This window comes from Stenella coeruleoalba (assembly GCF_951394435.1).
Source record: "Stenella coeruleoalba genome assembly, chromosome: 15".
NCBI classification, from domain to species: Eukaryota; Metazoa; Chordata; class Mammalia; order Artiodactyla; family Delphinidae; genus Stenella; species Stenella coeruleoalba.
In genome coordinates, this window is record NC_137161.1 from 32,791,015 (window position 1) to 32,813,001 (window position 21,987).

The following is a 21,987-nucleotide window of genomic DNA, read 5'->3' on the forward strand; positions in this document are numbered from 1 at the left end:
GATACCTTGCTTCTATAGCAGCCTGGGTTTCTTCCAAAAACCTTCCCTGTTGTGGAGCTCCTTACTCCTGTCCCTTCAGGCAGTCTCTTCACAGCCAATCGCTGTCCTCCCTGGGTCTACTCTCCAAACCCCAGTTTCCAGCACCCAGCGCCCTCCACACCAGGAGACACGTGACTCAGGCTGGGGTGCGCAGGGCTGTGGCACGGACCATGTACGCAGTTCTTACTTTGTCCTGCCTTCCACAGACCGGTTGCTGTGTTCAGCTCCAGTCCCCCAAAGGTCCCTTTCTGCCCCAGCTGATTTTCCTGCCATGAATGGGCTTTTCTGAGTGCAGGAACCTCTCCCCACCTTGATTTCCCCACCAGGGATGCTGGCCCTTCTCATTTCTTTTCTTTTGTTTTTTCTTTCTTTCTCAAGTTCCAAAAAATCAATCCACTCTCTACAATCAGATGTAAAACTATGACCAACAGAAAATACAACATAAACTTTTGTCATGTTAACAGAGTAAATGGTTTTACTAAAAGCTGCTGACATTTCTATCAGTAGTAGCTATAGGGAGGCCATTGGTTGTGACCATAGTGTCCATATTGATGGGGATAGTAAGGTTCTTGTCTGTGCTGTGAGTAGTTGTTACCCCAGGTTTGTCCATGCCATTGATGGATCGATTGTCACTCGGCCACCCCCGTCTGCTATCCCTGGCTCTAAACTGTCTGTTATCTTGCAACTGATTGCCTCTATTTCTTTGGTTCCCACCAGCTCTGCTATTCCATTCCTCAACAATTGGAGGGAACTCAGGAGGGCGTTTCAGGTATTCCTGGTACTCTGTCATCTTCTATGAATCTACTGGCAAACATCTCTTCAAAATTTGTAACAGCTTCAGAAGTGTCAGTCATTCTGAAATTCCCTGGGATTTGAGGCAGCTGTACCGTTTAATGTTTATATTGTTTAGATCTCCATCCCAGAACACCGTCACAGGACCTCCAGACCCCTTCAGCTCTCCAAGGTAACAGGGCCATACCTGTAGATGTATTCTTGATGTACTTGTGAGGACGGGTGAATTCCGCATCCTCCTATTCTGCCATCTTGATTCCTCACTCCTACAGTTTCTTCTTAACACAGAGACCAGAGGATCCTTTTAAAGTGTAAATCATATTATATTAGTCTTTGGTGGCTTCTTATCTGACTCAGAGCCTAAGCCAAACTTAAGAGGACTTAACCTGGCCCCATGCCCCTGGGGCCCTGGGCCTGGCCTCTCTGACCTCACCTTGTACCATCACCCATCCTTCCCACACCAGGCTGGGCTGCTGCCTAGCACGCTCACCCTTCAGAGAGGCCCAGCCTTGCCTCTCTCCTGCTGATGCTCCCTCATCATGTCCTTCCCTGGCTTTATTCTTTTCCACAGCACTAGTATCATTGGGCACCCTATGTATTTTATTGTTAATTTATTTGTTTGTCTCCCCCAACTAGAACATAAATTCCAGGATAGCAGGTACTGTATGAAGAATGGATGAGTAAAAATAAAAACAACAACAACAAAACAAAAATTAAAAAGAAAGAATGGATGAGTAAATGCTGTTATTATTTCATTACGAGAGAGGCCCACATTTATTTAGGGCTGAAGTTGATCACAACATAAAGTGTCTCCATTCCCCTCCCCACTCCCCATGCACATACATAGCTTAAGGATGCTTATGGATAACTTTGGAAGGTTCCAGTATAAGGGTTGGGAGTCATAGGCAGCACTGAATTAGGTGAAGCTGATGCTGAAAGTTCAGCCTCTCTGTACACCAGTGCCAAATCGAATCTTGGAGACAGAGTTTTGGGTGAAGTAGAAAAGGATAGCTTTATTGCTTTGCTGAGCAAAGGGGGACACAGCGGGCTCCTGTCTTGAAAAACCATGTGTCCCCACCTGGGAGGATTTGATGAGTTTATAGCAATAGTTCAAGGGTGGAGTTGCTGACAAGATGAGGGTGTGTGCAGGGTCTCAGGTGATCTCCTAATCTTGATGAGCTTCTCTGGTCTTTAATCTGGCCTCAGGTGGTTTCTTGGCTGCTCCTCCCTTGATTAGCAACAGTTCAAATCTGCCCTTTGGAACTCAGGGAAGGTTATGGAGGCCAGAGTCTTGCTCACAAGAAACGGGGGACAGAAAAGTCTCCATGCCCGGGAGCCCCACAGGGTCCTCCTCAGTTTCAAAGCCTGAATTTAGCCCCATAGCATGTTCAGTGTTGGAGGAGGAGATTGTCAGATTTCCTCTGCCTCCCAAAAGAAAAGTCAAAATGTGTAACTGATGGAGACACGGCAGAACTGTCAGCCATTTAACATGTGCAAAGTGGGACTTCCCTCGTGGTCCAGTGTCTGACTCCACACTCCCAATGTAGGGGGCCCGGGTTTGATCCCTGGTCAGGGAACTAGATCCCACATGCCACAGATAAGAGTTCTCATGCCGCAACTAAAGATCCTGCGTGCTGTAACTAAAGAAAAGATCCCCCATGCTGCAACAAAGATCCCGGACGCGGTGACAAAATTCCCACATGCCGCAGCTAAGACCCAGCACAGCCAAATAAATAAATAAATATTTAAAAAAAATATATCGTGGGGCTTCCCTGGTGGCGCAGTGGTTGAGAGTCCGCCTGCCGATGCAGGGGACACGGGTTCGTGCCCCGGTCCGGGAAGGTCCCACATGCCACGGAGCGGCTGGGCCCGTGAACCATGGCCGCTGAGCCTGTGCGCCTGGAGCCTGTGCTCTGCAACGGGAAAGGCCACAACAGTGAGAGGCCCGCGTACGGCAAAAAAAAAAAAAATATATATATATATATATATATCTTGTGTGTAAAGTAAGTTATAGACCCTTGTGCAGCGGCTTAAACTCTGTCGCTTCTGTCAAGGCAAACACACACACACACAGATGAGTCACCCGCCTCTGTGCTTTTGGAGTCCCAGTTTTTAAGAGTACTGAGCCTTAACCTAAAAGAGAGGTTCGATTTCTGGAATCAGGGCAGGTAGGAGAGAGATTTGGGGATATGCCTGTCTGCTGTCCTTGAAAAGCATCCTGTTTAGGTTTCCCACCCCCACACCTTCTCACACTCCCCTCCCCTCCCCACCCCGGAGCTTGACCTTTCCCAGTGGAACTGTCCTTAGCGTCCATCTCCCGCCTTTTGCCCGTGGCTGTGCCTGACCCTCTGCAGCACTCCCAGCACTCCTGCTGGGGTGCACACAGTCCCCCAAGGAAGGTTCTGTGCCTGGGCATTTCTCTCTGCGCAACAGCGTTCTGAAATGTCTTAGAATGGGTGAGCAATGATTGCTTCTGTTTGTGGAGGACTTGCTGCCCATCAGGTTCTGTGCTGCTGGGCTCCATGCTTAGTGTTTCACAAACCTTTGCCACTTTCCATTTTTACCACAAACCTAAAAAATGGAAATTAGCCCTACTTTATACTTGAGGACATGAGGCTTAGAGAAGTTAGGAAACTTGCCCAGTGTCACTAATTAAATGGCAAAGCTGGGGCGAATCCAAAGGCAGCATTTTAAGTCATACTTTGAGACAAGTTTGCTTTTTTCTAACCTGGAAAGTAACCAAGGGGCTGATACCCTTGGGACGAGGAGCTGCTGGAAATAAATGTAGGCAAGTTTGTTAGCTTGATAGAGCAAACAACTCATTTTGGGAGGGGGTAATTTTAGGTAGGAATATTAGGTTTTGATACTATTTTATTCAGACTTAAATATTTTCAAAAATTTTCTTCGGCTGTACACCCGGCCACTCTAGTACTTTTGTAGGTTATGCCATTTATTACTGACAATACTCGTGACTGTTTTAAAAATGGACCAGATCACCCAGAGGTTCCTGTGAACTAAGTGGAAATGGTATGTTTGAGCCATGATGGGAGCAAGGATTATGCTGGGGTCAAATGGGAGGCAGCCGTCCGTTTATTTAACAGCCCGCATCTGAGAGTTTATGCTAAATGGAAATAACTGGGCTCAGGTTTATCCACCACAAAAGGACTTCATTCTGACATCAGTAGGAGATGCTTACATGGAAAGCTGTTTATTTTGTTGTAAACATTCTAGATCTGCCTTTGGTGAGATTTTCTACAAAGTAAACTTAGGTTGTCACTTGTAATCTGGCCGTTACCAAGCCATGAACTTGAGATGGACAGCCTTAACCTCTGGGGGAGTCACTGCCCTGAGTGTCCAGCCAATGGGCTCTGCGCTGACCATCTTCCACCACGTGTTTCTCAGACTGTCCAGGAGCCTGAGGGTTCACTTTCTACTTGTAAATTGAGTCGCTTTCCTCCCCTCACTGCATGTTCTAAGGTGCCTTTGGTTACAGGCTCTCTCCCTCACCAGCCATCTGGAGACTTTGGCCCATGTTTTAATCTAGTCCAATAACTCTGGATCCCTAGTTTGTCAGAGACCTGGCCTATCTGCACATTGGTTTCTGCAGGTGTCCTGATGGTGGCCATCCCGTCTCAGCTTCTCAACACATCCACTTCCCAAGCCAACTTCATTCTTGGTTTGCTTTTTGCTGCTGTGTGTTGTTAGGAAATTGCTCTTCTAGGGGTTGGTGAATGGTCAAAAGTTTCCATTGCAGTCACCAGAGTCGCCCAGCATTGGGTGCATCCAACCTGGGACTCACTGCACTTGGTTCCTTTTGTATGGATTCCCCGTGTCACCATGCATCTGCCTCTGTTGTGGGCCTGTCACTGACCCAGCTTCTGGAAGAAGGCCCTGCTCTGCCTCCTCCCTCATCACCTCACGCAAAACTCTTCCTCATTCTCCGGCCGTGACCTCCACCCCAACTGCTCCTGCTCAGGTGCCGGGAGCGAAACAGATACTCCTCTGCCCTTATCTGCTGTGCCCAGCTGCCACCTCACTGCCCGTGCCCTGGGGGAGGGGATTCGTGGCAAAGGATGTGAGGCTTGAGAGTGCTTTCCAAGAAGTGCGCGGGTTGATAAGAATCTGAGAGTATTAGTCAGAAAAACCTCAAAGCCTTGGTCGTTTCTGTCTGGGTACCAAAGGCAGGTGAGGCCAGGCTCTGTCTAAATAAACAGAGCTCATCTGTCCTGAGGTGACCGATTAGCCACTTCCTATGAATTGCTGGGGAGCAAACAACAACTTATCACCTTGGCCAAGCACAGGATCGTGAAACCCCCGCCTTTGCGCTTCCTGGGGAGATCAGGCAGAAGAGCCACACGCCAAGAAGGTCCTCCCGAAACACAGTTGGCTTCACGTCCTCTATTTAAATCCCCTTGAGATGTCCTGGTCCACTTCACTTTCCTGCCAACCCTTCGCAAGGCTCCTGTGCCTCATTTTCAGGACTGTGTAATATGATGTCTGGGGTATTTGTTCAAAATATTTAACAACCAATTCAACAGTATTGCAATATTTTAACAACTGGCAAGGCTGTGCAGGTGCACACCAGCTGAATACAAGCCCCTGCTGGTGTCTAAGTACTCATTAACACAGGCCTGCTGTTCCAGTCGGGCCTGTTTCTATGCTGAGTCAGGCCCTGGTGCCTCAGCTGCATTGTTTCCCTCATTGAAGTGTGTTCTCCCCTCCCTGATTAGCTCCAGTCCACTCCAGAGACTGATGAATTCAACCTGTCAATTAGTCCCAAGTACATTTTTGTTGATGGACTTGAACTCCCTGCCTCTTAGATATACATTTCCTTTCTCTTTCATTACTGGGCTTGAAGAAAGCATATAGTAAACAGAATGAAAGTGCAGAGTGAAATGGCAAATAGTTTGGAGAAACCTCTCAAACTCAAGGTCACAAAGGCTTCCTGGAGGTGCAGTCCTGTGTGTACCATTCTAGCTTGATAAACTCTGGGTAGCTCACGTGGCCTGTCTCATCAGAGCCCTTGCAAACCTTTATCCTGGAGAGCACCCAAGATGTATTCTAATGCAGGACACAGTGTTCCTCTGCAGTTGCTTTGACATTGCAGCGTGGAGGTGGGAAACCTCAGCCCTTTCCTCCAACTTGAACTTCTAAGAGCAGTTGTTGGGGAAATTAGTTGAGTGTATACAGCAAGTTGAATATTAAACACAGTGTCTTAGATGATTAAAGGCCCTGCTGACGAGTGGCTATAAGTTTAAAGTAAATGGTGGTTTGATGCTCCTTATTCTTCTTTTGGAATCTGTCAACATCCCAATCTTCAAAGGCCATTTTATAACCTGTGTGTTTAGGCATTTCATCTAAGGAATTTATTTTTTAAGAGTAGATAAGTATGTCTTTTTCCTTTCTGCTATTTATGTGGTATCCATTTGTAGTTCTTGAATATTTTATTTCCATAAGAAATTATAAGCTCTTAAATTCAAAATCTCAAAAAGAATTTACATAATAACTGTAGAATTTTGAATGTGGTGTTGTCATTTTAAACAGGAGTCAGGGTATATTTCAGACGTGGAAATAATGTTAAAGACATTTTCTTTATAGCTGCATTAAATAGTACCCAACCTAGTAGCTAATGACAGAGCCTCCTCTAAACTGGACCTAAGATACACTCAGGAAGGGAAAGAAGGAGACTGATGAGCCAATTCTCTGAGAAATCATAGAACAAAATCTGAAACTTCCTATCACATATCAAGTTGATGGGTTTTATTTGGGAAGTTTGAGTATTCTTCATGGCAATGCATCTCTGCATTTTGTTACCACTTCCTGGATTGAGTTATGCAGATTCAGCCAACTAGGCTTAATTTTCAGGTTCTAAACGGGTTTTGAACTCTTTTCTTGCCACTGTTGGAAGGCAGCAATGTGTCCTAATTGTGTGGCCCAAGGAGTGAAGGGTAAACCGTAAGTGTACATGATTAAGGCCCACAGAGTTAGAGAATGGTACAGCTTCTGGGCCAGTGTGCCCAAACTGTGCTCCAGGCAGCTTTTTGAGAGCTACAGGTCAGGACTGGGAGACAGTAGTGAGCCCTGGACTCTCCACTCTTGCTTATCCTCCAGATAATTATTCATTGGAAGAAAGGATGTCAGGGCCAAAAAAAAAGGTTTGAAAACTACCAAGGTCTCCTAGTTGTCTCATTTTCTCCAAGGGGAAGTTGAACCCCAGGATATTGAAGAAAGTCACCGAAAGTCACATAGTGACCTGGCAACTCCTATTTCCTTGGAGACCCTCTTTACAGACTACTTCTGTGACTTTTCTATCCCTTAAAAATATATATATATACATACATACATATAGTTCTGTATTTTAGCCTGCTAAATTGTAGACAATGTTAAATAGTCAGTAGAGGTGATAACAGTTTGAGTAGAATTCTTTTTCTAATAAATTTATTTATTCATTTCTTTATTTTTGGCTGCATTGGGGCTTTGTTGCTGTACGCGGACTTCTCATTGTGGTGGCTTCTCTTGTTGTGGAGCACGGGCTCTAGGCACGCCGGCTTCAGTAGTTGTGGCTCATGGGTTCTAGAGTACAGGCTCAGTAGTTGTGGCACACAGGCTTAGTTGCTCTGCGGCATGTGGGATCTTCCCGGACCAGGGATCAAACCCTTGTCCCCTGCATTAGCAGGCGGATTCTTAACCACTGTGCCACCTGGGAAGCCCGAGTAGAATTATTTTTAAGGCTCAGGAATGCTATTTGTGATCTGTACCATCTCTCATCATCCTTTGAGTGTCAAGGACACTTGCTGTGGGAGAAGAGGCTTGTTTACTTCTGTGCACTCTGCCTGCAGTTACAGGTTTGTTTGTTTTTTTTGTTTTGTTTTTTTTGTTTGTTTGTTTTGTGCGGTACGTGGGCGTCTCACTGTTGTGGCCTCTCCCATTGCGGAGCACAGGCTCCGGACGTGCAGGCTCACGGGCCCAGCCGCTCCGCGGCATGTGGGATCTTCCCAGACCAGGGCACAAACCCATGTCCCCTGCATCGGCAGGCGGACTCTCAACCACTGCGCCACCAGGGAAGCCTGAGATTACAGTTTTAAGGATACCCCTAAAGACTGTCTTTTAAAGCTATTAAGAAAACTGTATTCTTATATTTTATAGTATTGTGAGTTTTTTCCTGCTTACAAAATAATACAAACGAGTGGAAGATTAAAATAAATTCTAAAAACAAACAAGGAAAGCGGTTTAACTTCATTTCTTTACAATGTATTCAGTAATTGTTATGTCCAGAATTTTCTTCTACAAAGAACTTTTTGGAAAATATTGGGGCATGTTAAGCACAGTATAGATAAAAAGATGACGACGTTATCCATGGACCAATGCCATTTTAGAAGTAAAGTGTAAGGGGAGAATGGATTAAAATAATATCCTGTGTTTTTAGCCAGTAATACTTAAGCAGCTACTCTGGGTCTGGAGCCTGGGCACGTGCTTGGCAGGCTCTTGCTATGGGGCAGAGTTTGAGTCTGCTGCCCTCTTGTGGCCACTTTTTTCATGTTCCTTAGCCTTACAGAGAAAAAGAATTTAAATGTACCATATGTGTTAAGCCTTTGTAATTCATTCTTTGCAGAGTTTTTTCATCTTAAAACAAAGATGAACAAAGTTGTTAGAGATTATTTTACTCATTTGAAGTCTGAGAAAATGACTTATTAATTAGGCCTAGTTACTGCACATGTTATATAATTTGAGGACACCTTTTCACATATCTTGCTTGATTGATTACAGGGTAGAATACAGATATAAAAAATGCTATCTGACTTTTTTTTTTGCACATTTGCCAAATAAATGTTATATTTTCTTCTGAAAAGATAAGATCAAAGGATTTAAATATGCCTTATTTGATGAAATTATAGGCGCATTAAAAGGTAAGAGATTTTAAAAATCTTTTGTAATCTGACAAAATAGTGTAGACCTATTTCTCCCTGCTTTTCTCTGCTAAGTACAACTATACACCCTGGAAACGCAAGTGGCATCCAAAGTAGAACATTTGCAGTGGTAAGAAGAAGATGAATTGTTTTGGGGGCCCCAGGACTGAAGGAACAGCATAGAGAAGGTGACCAGGAGCAGTGCACCCTGACCTACATCTAGAAACAAGAAGGGGTCACATAGACTCCTCTCACCCCATGATTGACTGGTTGTCTATCCAACATCATCAGGAGAACCCAGCACCCAGCAAGGGGGAGCCTATAGGAGACCCGTAGCAATAAGTGACCAGGGGAAGTGCTCTCCTCCACTGGGCCCAAGATGCCCCTCCCCTACTAAGCCAGACCTAGGCATCCAGGAGGCACAAACAGGGGGATTCTGCCAGCACTGCAAGTGACCCAGCCTGGGAAGTCCCTTTATCTTAATGGGCCTGAGACTCCCCTCCTTTACCCACATTCACTCTGGCAGCTGGGGAGCAGCAAAGAGGGGGGCACTGTAAAGGGGAACCCCACCTCAACAAGCAGCCCTGCCTGGGAAGTCTGCCCAGGGGCCTGAGATCTCCCCCTGCCAAGGAACACCTATAGGCCAGGCCAGGCCCTCAGACAATACCAGCAGGAACCTGTGGGGGCCTCAGCAGCACCAGACAAACCACAATGAACAGCAGAGTCTCTGAAAATTAGACCGCAGCCCATGAAAGCAGGCCAGAACCTGAGTGCTGAACCTAAAGAGAATGGCTGCCTGCTAAAAAGAAGGATTTAAATAGGACCAAGATTCTCTAAATGAATAGTCTCTAAACATAGTGGACAAATGTTCAGTATATAACCCCAAATCACCTGTCAAACCAAGAGCTGAAAAGTCACAACTTGAATGAAGAAGCAGTCACAGACACCAACAGTGAGATGAATCACACTGATTTGGAATTAAATGACAAGGGTTTTAAAGCAACCAACATAAAAATGCTTGACAGTCAATTACAAATTCTCTGGAAATAAATGAAAAATAGAAAATCTCAGCAAAGAATTAGAAAAAGAAGCGAATGTAAATGGTAGAATGAAAAATACAACAGCCAAAAAACTGATGAATTGAACCTCATCAAAATTAAAAACTTTTGCTCTCTGAAAACCCACATGATGAGGATGAAAAGATAAGATGCACACTGGGAGAAGTATTTGCAAATCTGATATCAGACAAAGGACCAGTATCTCTAGAGTATGTAGAAACCTCAAAACTCAACAGAAAAAAATAAACAATCCAATTAGAAAATGGGCAAAAGACATAAAGAGACATTTCTCTGAAGGGGATATCCAGATGGCAAATAAGCACGTAAAAATATGTTCAACATCATTAGCCACAAGGAAAACTAAAACCATAATGATACCTATCAGAATGCTAAGATAAAAAATATGACAGCACCAAATGCTGGTGAGGAGGTAGAGAAACTGGATCATTCATACATTGCTGGTGAGAATGTAAAATGGTTCAGCCACTCTGGAAAATGGTTTGGCAGTTTCTTATATAAAACTAAACATGCAGTTACCACATGATCCAGTAATTGCACTCTTGGACATTTAATCTGAGAGAACTGAAAACTTAGATTTGTGCAAAAACCTGTACATGAATGTTCATAGCATGTTTATTCATAATAGCTAAAAACTTGAACTGCCCAGTTATCCTTCAATAGGAGAATTGTTAAATTGTGGTGCATTCAGACCATGAAGCACTGCTCTGCAGTAGAGGAATGAACTAGCCATGCACACAATAGCTTGGGTGAATCTCCAGGGGATTAGGCTGCATGGGAAAAAACAGCGAATTCCCAGAGGCTACATACTGTATTCCATTTATATAATTTTTTTTTTTTTATGTGGTACGCGGGCCTCTCACTGTTGTGGCCTCTCCCATTGCGGAGCACAGGCTCCGGACGCGCAGGCCCAGCGGCCATGGCTCACGGGCCCAGCCACTCTGCGGCATGTGGGATCTTCCCGACCGGGGCACGAACCCCTGTCCCCTGCATCGGCAGGCGGACTCTCAACCATGACGCCACCAGGGAAGCCCTATATAATATTTTTGAAATGACAGTATTTTTAGAAATTTCAGAACAGATTAGTGGACACCAGGGATTGGGGTGGGCAGAAGGATGTGGGCCTGGTTATAAAGGGCAACATGAGGGATCCTTGTGGTGAGGGAAATATTCTGTATCTTGATGGTGATTATGGATGTGTGAATCTACACATGTGATAAAATCGTATAGATACACATAAATGATTTTAAGTAAAACTGAGAAATATGAGTAAGATGGTTGGATTTATCAATGTTAATATACTACAGCTTGAAGTACAATACATTAGGAGAAGGTGGGTAGAAGTTCACAGGATCTATCTGCATTATTTCTCAGGCTTATTTCAATAAAACTTCCTGTGAAAAAATCTGTTGGACATCTCAAGAAATACTGGTCCTTTTTTTTTTAAAATGCCGGTCAGATCACCTTTTCCTTGTTATGCCTTATATTTCTCTGAAACAACTTTTAAAATCATTATACAAATAAACAGTTGCCTATCTTTGATCATTTTCACTGTTTCTAATGTTTTGCTATTATAAAGGGCTGTGTTCAACATTCTTATGGTTAAACCCTTGTATATACCTTAAATTATTCTTCAAGCTATGTTTCTATAAGAAAAATTGCTGTATCACAATAATTTTTTTTTTCTTTTTTTGCGGTACGCGGGCCTCTCACTGTTGTGGCCTCTCCCATTGTGGAGCACAGGCTCTGGACACGAAGGCTCAGTGGCCATGGCTCACAGGCCCAGCCGCTTCGCGGCATGTGGGATCTTCCCGGACCAGGGCACGAACCCGTGTCCCCTGCATCGGCAGGCGGACCCTCAACCACTGCGCCACCAGGGAAGCCCATGATATTTCTAGCTTTTAACCCACACAGCTTCAAAAGTCATTTAGTGGTTCTGTGCCCTGCTTTCCTTCTCTGTGAAATAGGAACAAGGCCTTTTTCTCCCCAATTCCCAGGGATTTTGGTGTTCTTTCTTCTTTGTTTTTCTTCCTTGGCTCTGTCTTTATTTTATGCTATCTTGTGATTTTGTGTGTCCTTAAAGCCACCTTCAGTCCTTGATGGGAAAAGGTAGGGGTATAAGTAAGTAAAGAACCATATAAATAAAATAAAGAGAGTTATGAAAGCACTGAAAGAAGTTCAAAGCATCACACATATGAGAAATTTTTAGCCAGTGAGTGTTATCAATGGCAGAGGTTGGAAAATCCACTTTGTCATTTTGTCTGTTAGGTTAGAAATGTTCAAATCATTGTAGACTTCATGCGATATCTACAGAAGATAAAATATTAGAAAAACGTGGATGAAATAAACTTTCTTTGGTCCTTTGAAGATAGAAGTTCTGAAATAGTTAAGTAGCAGAGGTAAGAATATACTTTTTTTTTTTAGAATGTACCTTTAAGACATGTGGCTGGAAGTTCTTATAAAGGAGAATTAACATAGAGATTATGATGCATCTCTCACCCTCAGGAAGTGCTCACTGCAAAGGTCACACAAGAGAATGATTACAAGGGGAGTATAAAGTCACTTATAAATAGTCATCACAATAGCTGACATTTATTGTTTCCTTGGCCCTATCCCAGGTAATCCTTCAATAAGCAAGGGGAGAGATACTGTTTTCATCCCCATTTTAGAGATTTCTTTTTTTTTGGCTGTGTGGCATGTGAGATCTTAGTTCCCCAACCAGGGATCAAACCCGTGCCCCTTGCAGTAGAAGCACAGAGTCCTAACCACTGGACCACCAGGGAACTCCCTCATCCCCATTTTAGAGTTGAGAAAATTGAGGCCCAGCTAAGTTATTTAACCAAGGCTATGGTAGAACTAGGCAGTCTCACTCCAGAGCTTTGTCAGTGACCACCATACACAATATTGCCCAAGTGGTTCCCTCAAGCAGCAGTGCTTCTCGAGGTTTCCTCCAAGGCTGACACCATCAAGTTCTCTGTCACACACACTCCTGGGCCAGGGCCAGGATAAAGGGAAATGGGTGACTTTTTGCTCTGGCTCCCATCTGGCTTGATCACCAGCCCTGGCCTTCCCTTTTCACTGTCCTGGGCTTATTCTCACCCTAAGCATATGCTCAATAAGCCCACAAACACTTGTAATTCAAGAGGGGCTGAATTTCAACGCAACATTCTTGAAGACCAGAGAGGCATGAGGACATTTGTTCTTCACCTTGTTTGACTGAAGATTCCTTCAAAAATCTGATAGATGGATAAAGAAGATGTGGTACATATACACAAAGGAATATTACTCAGCCATAAAAAAGAATGAAATAATGCCATTTACAGAAACATGGATGGACCTAGAGATTATCATATTAAATGAAGTAAGACAAAGAAAGACAAATATTATATGATAGCACTTCTATGTGGAATCTAAAAAATGATACAAATGAACTTATTTACAAAACAAATAGACTGACAGTCATTGAAAACAAACTTATGGTTACCAAAGGGGATAGCAGAGACAAAGGGGGAGATAAATTAGGAGTTTGGGATTAACATATACACATTGCTATGTATAAAATAGATAAACAACAAGGACCTACTGTAGCACAGGGAACTATATTCAGTGTCTGATAATAACCTATCATGGAAAAGAATCTGAAAAAGAATATATAGATATAGATATAGATGTATATATATAGATAGATAGATGTGTGTATATATATATGAATCATCTTGCTATACACCTGAAGCTAACACAACATTATATATCAACTATACTTCAATTTTTTAAAAATGGTTTTTAAAAAGAAAGAATCTGGGGAATTCCCTGGCAGTTCAGTGGTTAGGACTCGGTGCTTTCACTGCTGGGGCCAGGTTCAATCTCATGTCAGGGAACTAAGATCCTGCAAACCTGCAAGCCGTGCAGACAGACGAAAAAAAAAAAAAAAAAGAATCTGATAGAAAAAATGAAAACTTTCCCCACGGGGGGAAAAAGGGGGCCTCAAATGTAGCATGCGGTTTTGGGGGAACCCCCGCCAGAAGCCTAGGCCTTGATTTAACATTTAAAGGAATAAAACAACAATGACAAGAGGAGGTGTTGATGGGCTTGCTAACTAGGGGTTGGGAGGCTGTCTCCTTCCTCCTCAATCAAAAGAGGAAGTTGCCTATTCCTATGACTTGATCATTAAAATTAATGCAAAACATTAGTATAGTTCCCGAAAAGAATAATCTGTCTTCCACTCAGTCTCTTGTGTGCTTTCTATGTGACTTTAAGGTCCCTGCAGGCTAGTTTCGTTTGTTCAAGGTCTGCCACATCCTGTAAAATCTTTCACTGTCTTGGAACCAATCTGGGACTGTACAAGAACATTTCCGTGATGGCCTAACAGGAATTCCATCGCAGACATTGCCCTAGATGAAGGTGTCTGTCACCTACCTAACCCTGTAGACCAGTGCACTTGACATTTTTCCACTGGCATAGGTATGTGGATACATGTGCTGGTGCATCTAACAGGGATTTATGTTTAGAAGCCGGATCTTGTTCAGCTTTTTTTTTTTAATAATTCTTTTTTATAAATTTATTTTTGGCTGTGTTGGGTCTTCATTTCTGTGTGAGGGCTTTCTCTAGTGCCACGAGCAGGGGCCACTCTTCATCACGGCGCGTGGGCCTCTCACTATCGCGGCGTCTCTTGTTGCGGAGCACAGGCTCCAGACGCGCAGGCTCAGTAGCTGTGGCTCACAGGCCTAGTTACTCCGCGGCATGTGGGATCTTCCCAGACCAGGGCTCTAACCCTTGTCCCCTGCATTGGCAGGCAGATTCTCAACCACTGCACCACCAGGGAAGCCCTCTTGTTCAGCTTTGCATGAGATGTTTCCTATTGACTTGGTAAGCTTGAAGTGTTTGAAGGCAAGGAGAAAAACAACAAACAACCCAAGAGATGCCACATATTCAGATTCTTTGGCAGTTTATTTACTGAAAAGAGAGTTATGTGCTGGTGGTGAATAAGGCCTTTGCCCAGCCTGGGAAATCTTGTGGAGTCCGGGCAGCAGGAACCCTGGCAGCATCCCACGGTGATCAGCTGAGGGAAAAACAAAAATCTTACAACACTGTCCCCAAATGCCCCCTTTCCCTCCCAGAAGATAATCTTGTTTTGCCAGACATAGGAAAGCTGTACCTGATGCTCAACTCTTGGTCTAACAGTCATGAAGCTACTGTAACATGACTGTGTTTCCCCTGCTCACTGTCCTTTATCAATCAGTTCCCCATCACCCTTTTAGTTTCTTGAAATAAAGAAATTAGACCTTTCTACAAGTGGTACATTTTTCGGTTTCTTTAGACAGGAAAAAGGTACTTTGGGGCAGGCAACAAAGTAAGAATGTAAATATTAGAACTGTCTGCTAAATTTGTGATCAGACAGAGGTGAGCCTAATGTTGTAGGACACGTGGCTGGGCCTGGCAACCTCCTTTTCTTTGTTGAATGGAGAGAAAGTACAGCTTTTGGGGCTTAAAGGGTTTTATCATTTTTTACTGGGTGTCCTTAGGCATGTTAGGAACTTCTCTGAGCCTCAGTTTTTTCATCTGTTTTATGGGGCTAATAACACCTAACCAATGGGGTTGGACACACAACAGGTGTCACAAATGACAGTCCTCACCTCTATACTTTTAACTCTTGTTTAAGCATCAGGCTCAATGGTCCATAATGTATAGATTTCTGGATTATACCTTCTTCCTCCCTGTTGAAAATTAAGACACTTGTCTCTTTTTCTTCTATCATATATCCATCTCTTGTGATGGTTAAGAGCACTGATCATTTTCCTATATTACTGTGAGAACGCGTATCATCTGCAATAAATGCCTTGTGCCCATTTCTACTCTTACCAGTCAGGCCTGAGTTTTGATAAACTACTTCCCAAGTTCTGAAGGAATTGGGTTTAGGGCTAAAAGAAATCAAACAATAATCTTGATAGAAGTGGAACAGAGGCCCACAGTGTTGTCCCTGGATGTGTTGAGGTCGCTGGCATCTGCTTCTGGCTATGGACAGAGATCCAGCATCACTATGTCTCTTCAGAGTGATGGGAGAATTGACTTTCCTAGCCATCTTGCCTGCCTATGCTGTGCTGATTAGTTAAGATACCAACATTCCTTATTTGTATCCCCTGTTTTTGTTTCTGTACACCCAGGGGATGTAAACTGAGTGACTTGGGGTGAGAAAGGGTGTAAAGTGGCATTGATGGTTGCCAGCCCTGTCACCATCTTCTCCACTAATACGCCACATATTGTGTCTTTCACTGCAAGACTTGCTTTCAGTACCTGAGAGCAAGTGAGTTGTCCTGTAACCATCACCTGTAATTTTCTGCCTTGAATCCTCATTGTGTTCATGAGCACACTAGCTTAGAAGTCAGCTGGCTAGCAGCCACATGCTGGGACAGTGCCCACTGCTTTCAGCTGCAGCCCCGCAAGGCTGTGCTCTATGTCTTGGGTCCCTTTCCTATGCTGGGCCAAGGGCAGCTCTTGGCCACATTTGATTCTGCTTGAATTGTGATTCAAAATTGGGACAATGATAACATTTTGGTATTAAATAATTAAAATCCAGAAATACAGTGTAAACTCCTGACTTCTGAAAATATTTCTGAAAATAATATATAGGATACTACATTATTCAAAGCAGTTTCATAAGTTAGAGTCCTATTTCTGTGGAATGTTCCCAATTTGGCAAGCCAGATAACCCTAGAATTATTTGAACACTACTGGAAAAGCAGTGCCCTGGAGACTTCCTTTTTAAAGATATAGCCTTTCTTTGTCAGGCTTCAGGATTCGTGCCCTGGAAGCCATTAGTGATTTCAGGCAATGAGCTGTAGAGAAAATCCAACGCATATCTTTCTTGTTGCAGACTTGCTGCTACATTTTTGGAGGGAGGTCCCCACTTTGGTATATGTATGATAGTTATGATATTAGTGATGAAGACGTTAGTCATCCTTTTAAAAAATTTTTTTAAATAAATAACACAGAAGGGTATGAAATGAAATATAAAAGTCTCATGTCTCTTCAGTACTTCTCCCTAGAGATCATCATAAATAACTTCTGTGTATCTTTCCAGATATTTTCTATGCAGTTATAAGCATATACATACATATAGTTATACTTACCCATACATACATATACACACATACACATACACCACATATATTACACATAACACAAACAGCTCATGTATCTTTTTTAGAAATGCAAATGGGATTTTACTATACATAGCATTTTGTATCTTACTCTTTTCACTTAATGCTATATTAAGGCATCTTGCCATTTTAGTACATGTAAATCTCATATTTTGGGTGGCTGCAGAGTATTCCACTGTATGGTTGGACCATACTTTATCTGATGTGATGTCTGTTGGTGGATGTTTAGGTCATCCCCACTTTTTAACTCTCACAGACAATCTGGTAGTGGGTTTCCTCATAACATATCTTACCCAATGCATTTGGTGAATGAATACTCTCATTAATAGAATCATATCTTGAGAACTATATTGCTTTATTTTAAATATTAGTGATTTAGTAGATTTTAGTGGAGAATATTTATAATAAAGCCTATTGACTAACAAAAGATCCCTTTAAGAATGTATAAGAAACATTTACAGATGGCGGAAGGGCTATAGAAGTCAGGTTAGTTGGGTTGATCTTACTATTTGCTAGGAGTTAATTCATGGTAAAATATTTGTTTTAGAACGTCAAATTAATATGCCATGAAGGAATTTAAGGGGGGTGGCCTTTTTAAATGAGTTTCCATAGTGGCAGATACAGAGCTGTGGCACATGCATCATTAGAATGTTCTTCCAGAGGTGGAACTATAAAAGAATTTTTCATAAGAGGAGGTGAGAAGTGTTGGGGTGGATTCTTCTTTCTAAAACTGTGTTCATAAGTGATAAAAGTGACAGCTTTATAAAAAGTCACTAAAGAACTAGATGTACAACAAAATAGTAGAAAGGAGCTGAATGTACATGTTTGCACAAAAATGGGCAACCCATTTTAATTCCATGAAATGAATACTAACTACTGTTTAGAGTAAATCTTGATAGCATTAACAGATATGCTGTCCTTGAAGTAACAACTGACACTGCAGAAATACAAAGGATCATGAGAGACTCCTATAAGCAACGATATGCCAATAAAATGGACAAACTAGAAGAAATGGACAAATTCTTAGAAAAGTACAACCTTCCAACATTGAACCAGGAATAAATAGAAACCATGAACAGACCAATTACAAGCACTGAAATTGAAACTGTGATTAAAAATCTTCCAACAAACAAAAGCCCAGGGCCAGATGGCTTCACAGGTGAATTCTATCAAACATTTAGAGAAGAGCTAACACCTATCTTTCTCAAACTCTTCCAAAATGTAGCAGAGGGAGGCACACTCCCAAACTCATTCTATGAGGCCACCATCACCCTGATACTAAAACCAAGCAAAGATGTCACAAAAAAAGAAAAGTTGCAGGCCAATATCACTGATGAACATAGATGCAAAAATCCTCAACAAAACATTAGCAAACAAAATACTAGCAAACAGAATCACGTGAAAAGGATCATACACCATGATCAAGTGAGGTTTATCCCAGGAATGCAAGGATTCTTCAATATATGCAAGTCAATCAATGTGATACACCATATTAAGAAATTGTAGGATAAAAACCATATGATCATCTCAATAGATGCAGAAAAATCTTTTGACAAAATTCAACACCCATTTATGATAAAAAGTCTCCAGAAAGTGGGCATAGAGGGAACCTACCTCAACATAATAAAGGCCATATATGACAAACCCACAGCCAATATCATTCTCAGTGGTGATAAACTGAAAGCATCTCCTCTAAGATCAGGAACAAGACAAGATTGTCCACTCTCACCACTATTATTCAACATAGTTTTGGAATTTTTAGCCACAGCAGTCAGAGAAGAAAAAGAAATAAAAGGAATCCAAATTGGAAAAGAAGAAGTAAAACTGTCACTCTTTGCAGATGACATAATACTATACAAAGAAAATCCTAAAGATGCCACCAGAGAACTACCAGAGCTAATCAATGAATTTGGTAAAGTAGCAGGATACAAAATTAATATACAGAAATCTCTGGCATTCCTATACACTAACAGTGAAAAATCAGAAAGAGAAATTAAGGAAACACTCCCGTTTACTATTGCAACAACGACAACAAAATACCTAGGAATAAACCCCACCTAAGGAGTCAAAAGATTTGTATGCAGAAAACTATAAGACACTGATGAAAGATGTCAAAGACAATACAAACAGGTGGAAAGATATACCCTGTTCTTGGACTTGAAAAATCAACATTGTGAAAATGACTATACTCCAAAGCAATCTACAGATTCAGTGCAATTCCTATCAAATTACTAATGGCATTTTTCACAGAGCTAAAACAAAAAAGTTCACAGTTTGTATGGAAACACAAAAGACCCCGAATAGCCAAAACATTCTTGAGAAAGAAAAACAGAGCTGGAGGAATCAGGCTCCCTGACTTCAGACTATACTACAAAGCTACATTAATCAAGACAGTATGGTACTGGCACAAAAACAGAAATATAGATCAGTGGAACAGGATAGAAAGCCGAGAGATAAACCCACGCACATATGGTCACCTTATCTTTGACAAAGGAGGCAAGAATACACAATGGAGAAAATACAGCCTCTTCAATAAATGGAGCTGGGAAAACTGGACAGCTACATGTAAAAGAATGAAATTAGAAGACTTCCTAACACCATACACAAAAATAAACTCAAAATGGATTAAAGACCTAAATGTAAGACCAAACACTATAAAACTGTTAGAGGAAAACGTAGCAGAACACTCTATGACATAAATCACAGCAAGATCCTTTTTTTTTTTTAAAGTTAATTAATTTATTTATTTTTGGCTGTGTTGGGTCTTCGTTGCTGCATGCGGGCTTTCTCTAGTTGCAATGAGCGGAGGCTACTCTTTGTTGCAGTGTGCGGGCCTCTTATTGTGGTGGCTTCTCTTGTTGCAGAGCACAGGCTCTAGGCACATGGGCTTCAGTAGTTGTGGCACGTGGGCTCAGTAGTTGTGGCTCATGAGCTCTAGAGCACAGGCTCAGTAGTTGTGGCACACAGGCTTAGTTGCTCTGCAGCATGTGGGATCTTCTGGACCAGGGCTGGATCACATGTCCCCTGCATTAGCAGGTGGATTCTTAACTACTGTGCAACCAGGGAAGTCCCAGCAAGATCCTTTTTGACCCACTTCCTATAGTAATGGAAATAAAATAAACAAATGGGACCTAATGAAACTTAAAATCTTTTGCACAGCAAAGTAAACCATAAACAAGACAAAAAGACAACCCTCAGATTGGGAGAAAATATTTGAAAATGAAGCAACTGATAAAGGATTAATCATCAAAATGTACAAGCAGCTTATGTAGCTCAATATCAAAAAAACAACCCAATCCAAAAATGGGCAGATGACCTAAATAGACACCTCTCCAAAGTAGACATACAGATTGCCAACGAACACATGAAAAGATGCTCAACATCACTAATCATTAGAGAAATAGAAATCAAAACCACAATGAGGTATCACCTCACACCAGTCAGAATGGCCATCATCAAAAATCTAGAAACAATAAATGCTGGAGAGGGTGTGGAGAAAAGGAAACCATCCTGGACTGTTGGTGGAAATGTAAATTGATACAGCCATTATGGAGAACAGTATGGAGCTTCCTTAAAAAACTAAAAATAAGGACTTCCCTGGTGGCACAGTGGTTAACAATCCTCCTGCCAAAGCAGGGGACACAGGTTCCATCCCTGGTCTGGGAAGATCCCACGTGCTGTGGAGCAACTAAGCCCATGCACCACAACTACTGAGCCCGCACACCGCAACAAAGAGAAGCCACCACAATGAGAAGCACACATACCACAGTGAAGAGTAGCCCCAGCTTGCCACAACTAGAGAAAGACCGTGTGCAGCAACAAAGACCCAACGCAGCCAAAAATAAATTTACCATATGACCAAGCAATCCCACTGCTGGGCATATACCCTGAGAAAACCATAATTCAAAAAGATACATGTACCACAAAGTTCATTGCAGCACTATTTACAATAGCCAGGACATGGAAGCAACCTAAATGTCCATCAACAGAAGAATGGATAAAGAAGATGTGATACATATATAAATAATGCAATTATTACTCAGCCATAAAAAGGAACGAAATTATGCAATTTGCAGAGACGTGGATGGACCTAGAGACTGTCATACAGAATGAAGTTAGTTAGAAAGCGAAAAACAAATACTGTATGCTAATGCACATACATGGAATATAAAAAAAAAAAAAAATAGTACTGATGAACCTAGGGGCAGGGCAGGAATAAAGATGCAGACGTAGAGAATGGACTTGAGGACACGGGGGGAAGGGTAACATGGGACGAAGTGAGAGAGTAGCATTGACATATATACACTACCAAATGTAAAATGGATGGCTAGTGGGAAGCTGCTGCATAGCACAGGGAGATCAGCTCGATGCTTTGTGATGACCTAGAGGGGTGGGATAGGGAGGGTGGGAGGGAGGCTCAAGACGGAGGGAATATGGGGATATATGTATACATATAGCTGATTCACTTTGTTGTACAGCAGAAACTAACGCAACATTGTAAAGCAATTATACTCCAATAAGATATTAAAAAAAATAAAAATAGATAAATAATTTATGGGGGTGGGGAACAGATATGCTCTCCTTAAACAGATCCTTAGAATTAGATTTATTTGTTCTGTGTTCACACTTAAATCCCCTTTTCCCTTTGTGGGCACATCCCTTCGGTCAGGTGTCTGATTAGTGGCGTCCATGTTGGGAAAGCTGTGTGTCTCATGTGAGGTGGGTCCCCAGTGCCACACTCCAGCTTGCTCCTGAAGGAACTGCCACTCTGCCACCAAGAATGGCCCTCGGCAGCTCCAGCTACAGGCCAGGACAAATTTTCTTCTAATTACTGTTATTCTATGTCTTACAACAATGCATCCATCCTCCCTCACTTCTGTAGATAACTCAAGTTTTCACTCCATACCAGTGATTCTCAACCAGGGGTGATTTTGCCCCCTGGAGACATTTCGCAGTGTTTGGATACAGTTTGGCTTCTCCTCCCCTCTCACCTCCTCCTCCTCCTTTTTTTGAGGC

At 42.4% G+C, this 21,987-nt stretch overlaps 1 protein-coding gene and 1 pseudogene across 6 annotated transcripts in view; one reads left to right on the top strand and one right to left on the bottom strand.

Moving 5' to 3' along the window:
• Positions 1 to 21,987, top strand: part of SHLD1 (shieldin complex subunit 1) — a 93,232-nt gene that overhangs the window by 22,883 nt on the left and 48,362 nt on the right. The window lies entirely within an intron of this gene.
• On the bottom strand, positions 540 to 2,061 carry LOC307198394 (RNA guanine-N7 methyltransferase-activating subunit-like protein; annotated as a pseudogene). The gene has a single exon. The product of its transcript is annotated as an RNA guanine-N7 methyltransferase-activating subunit-like protein (transcript).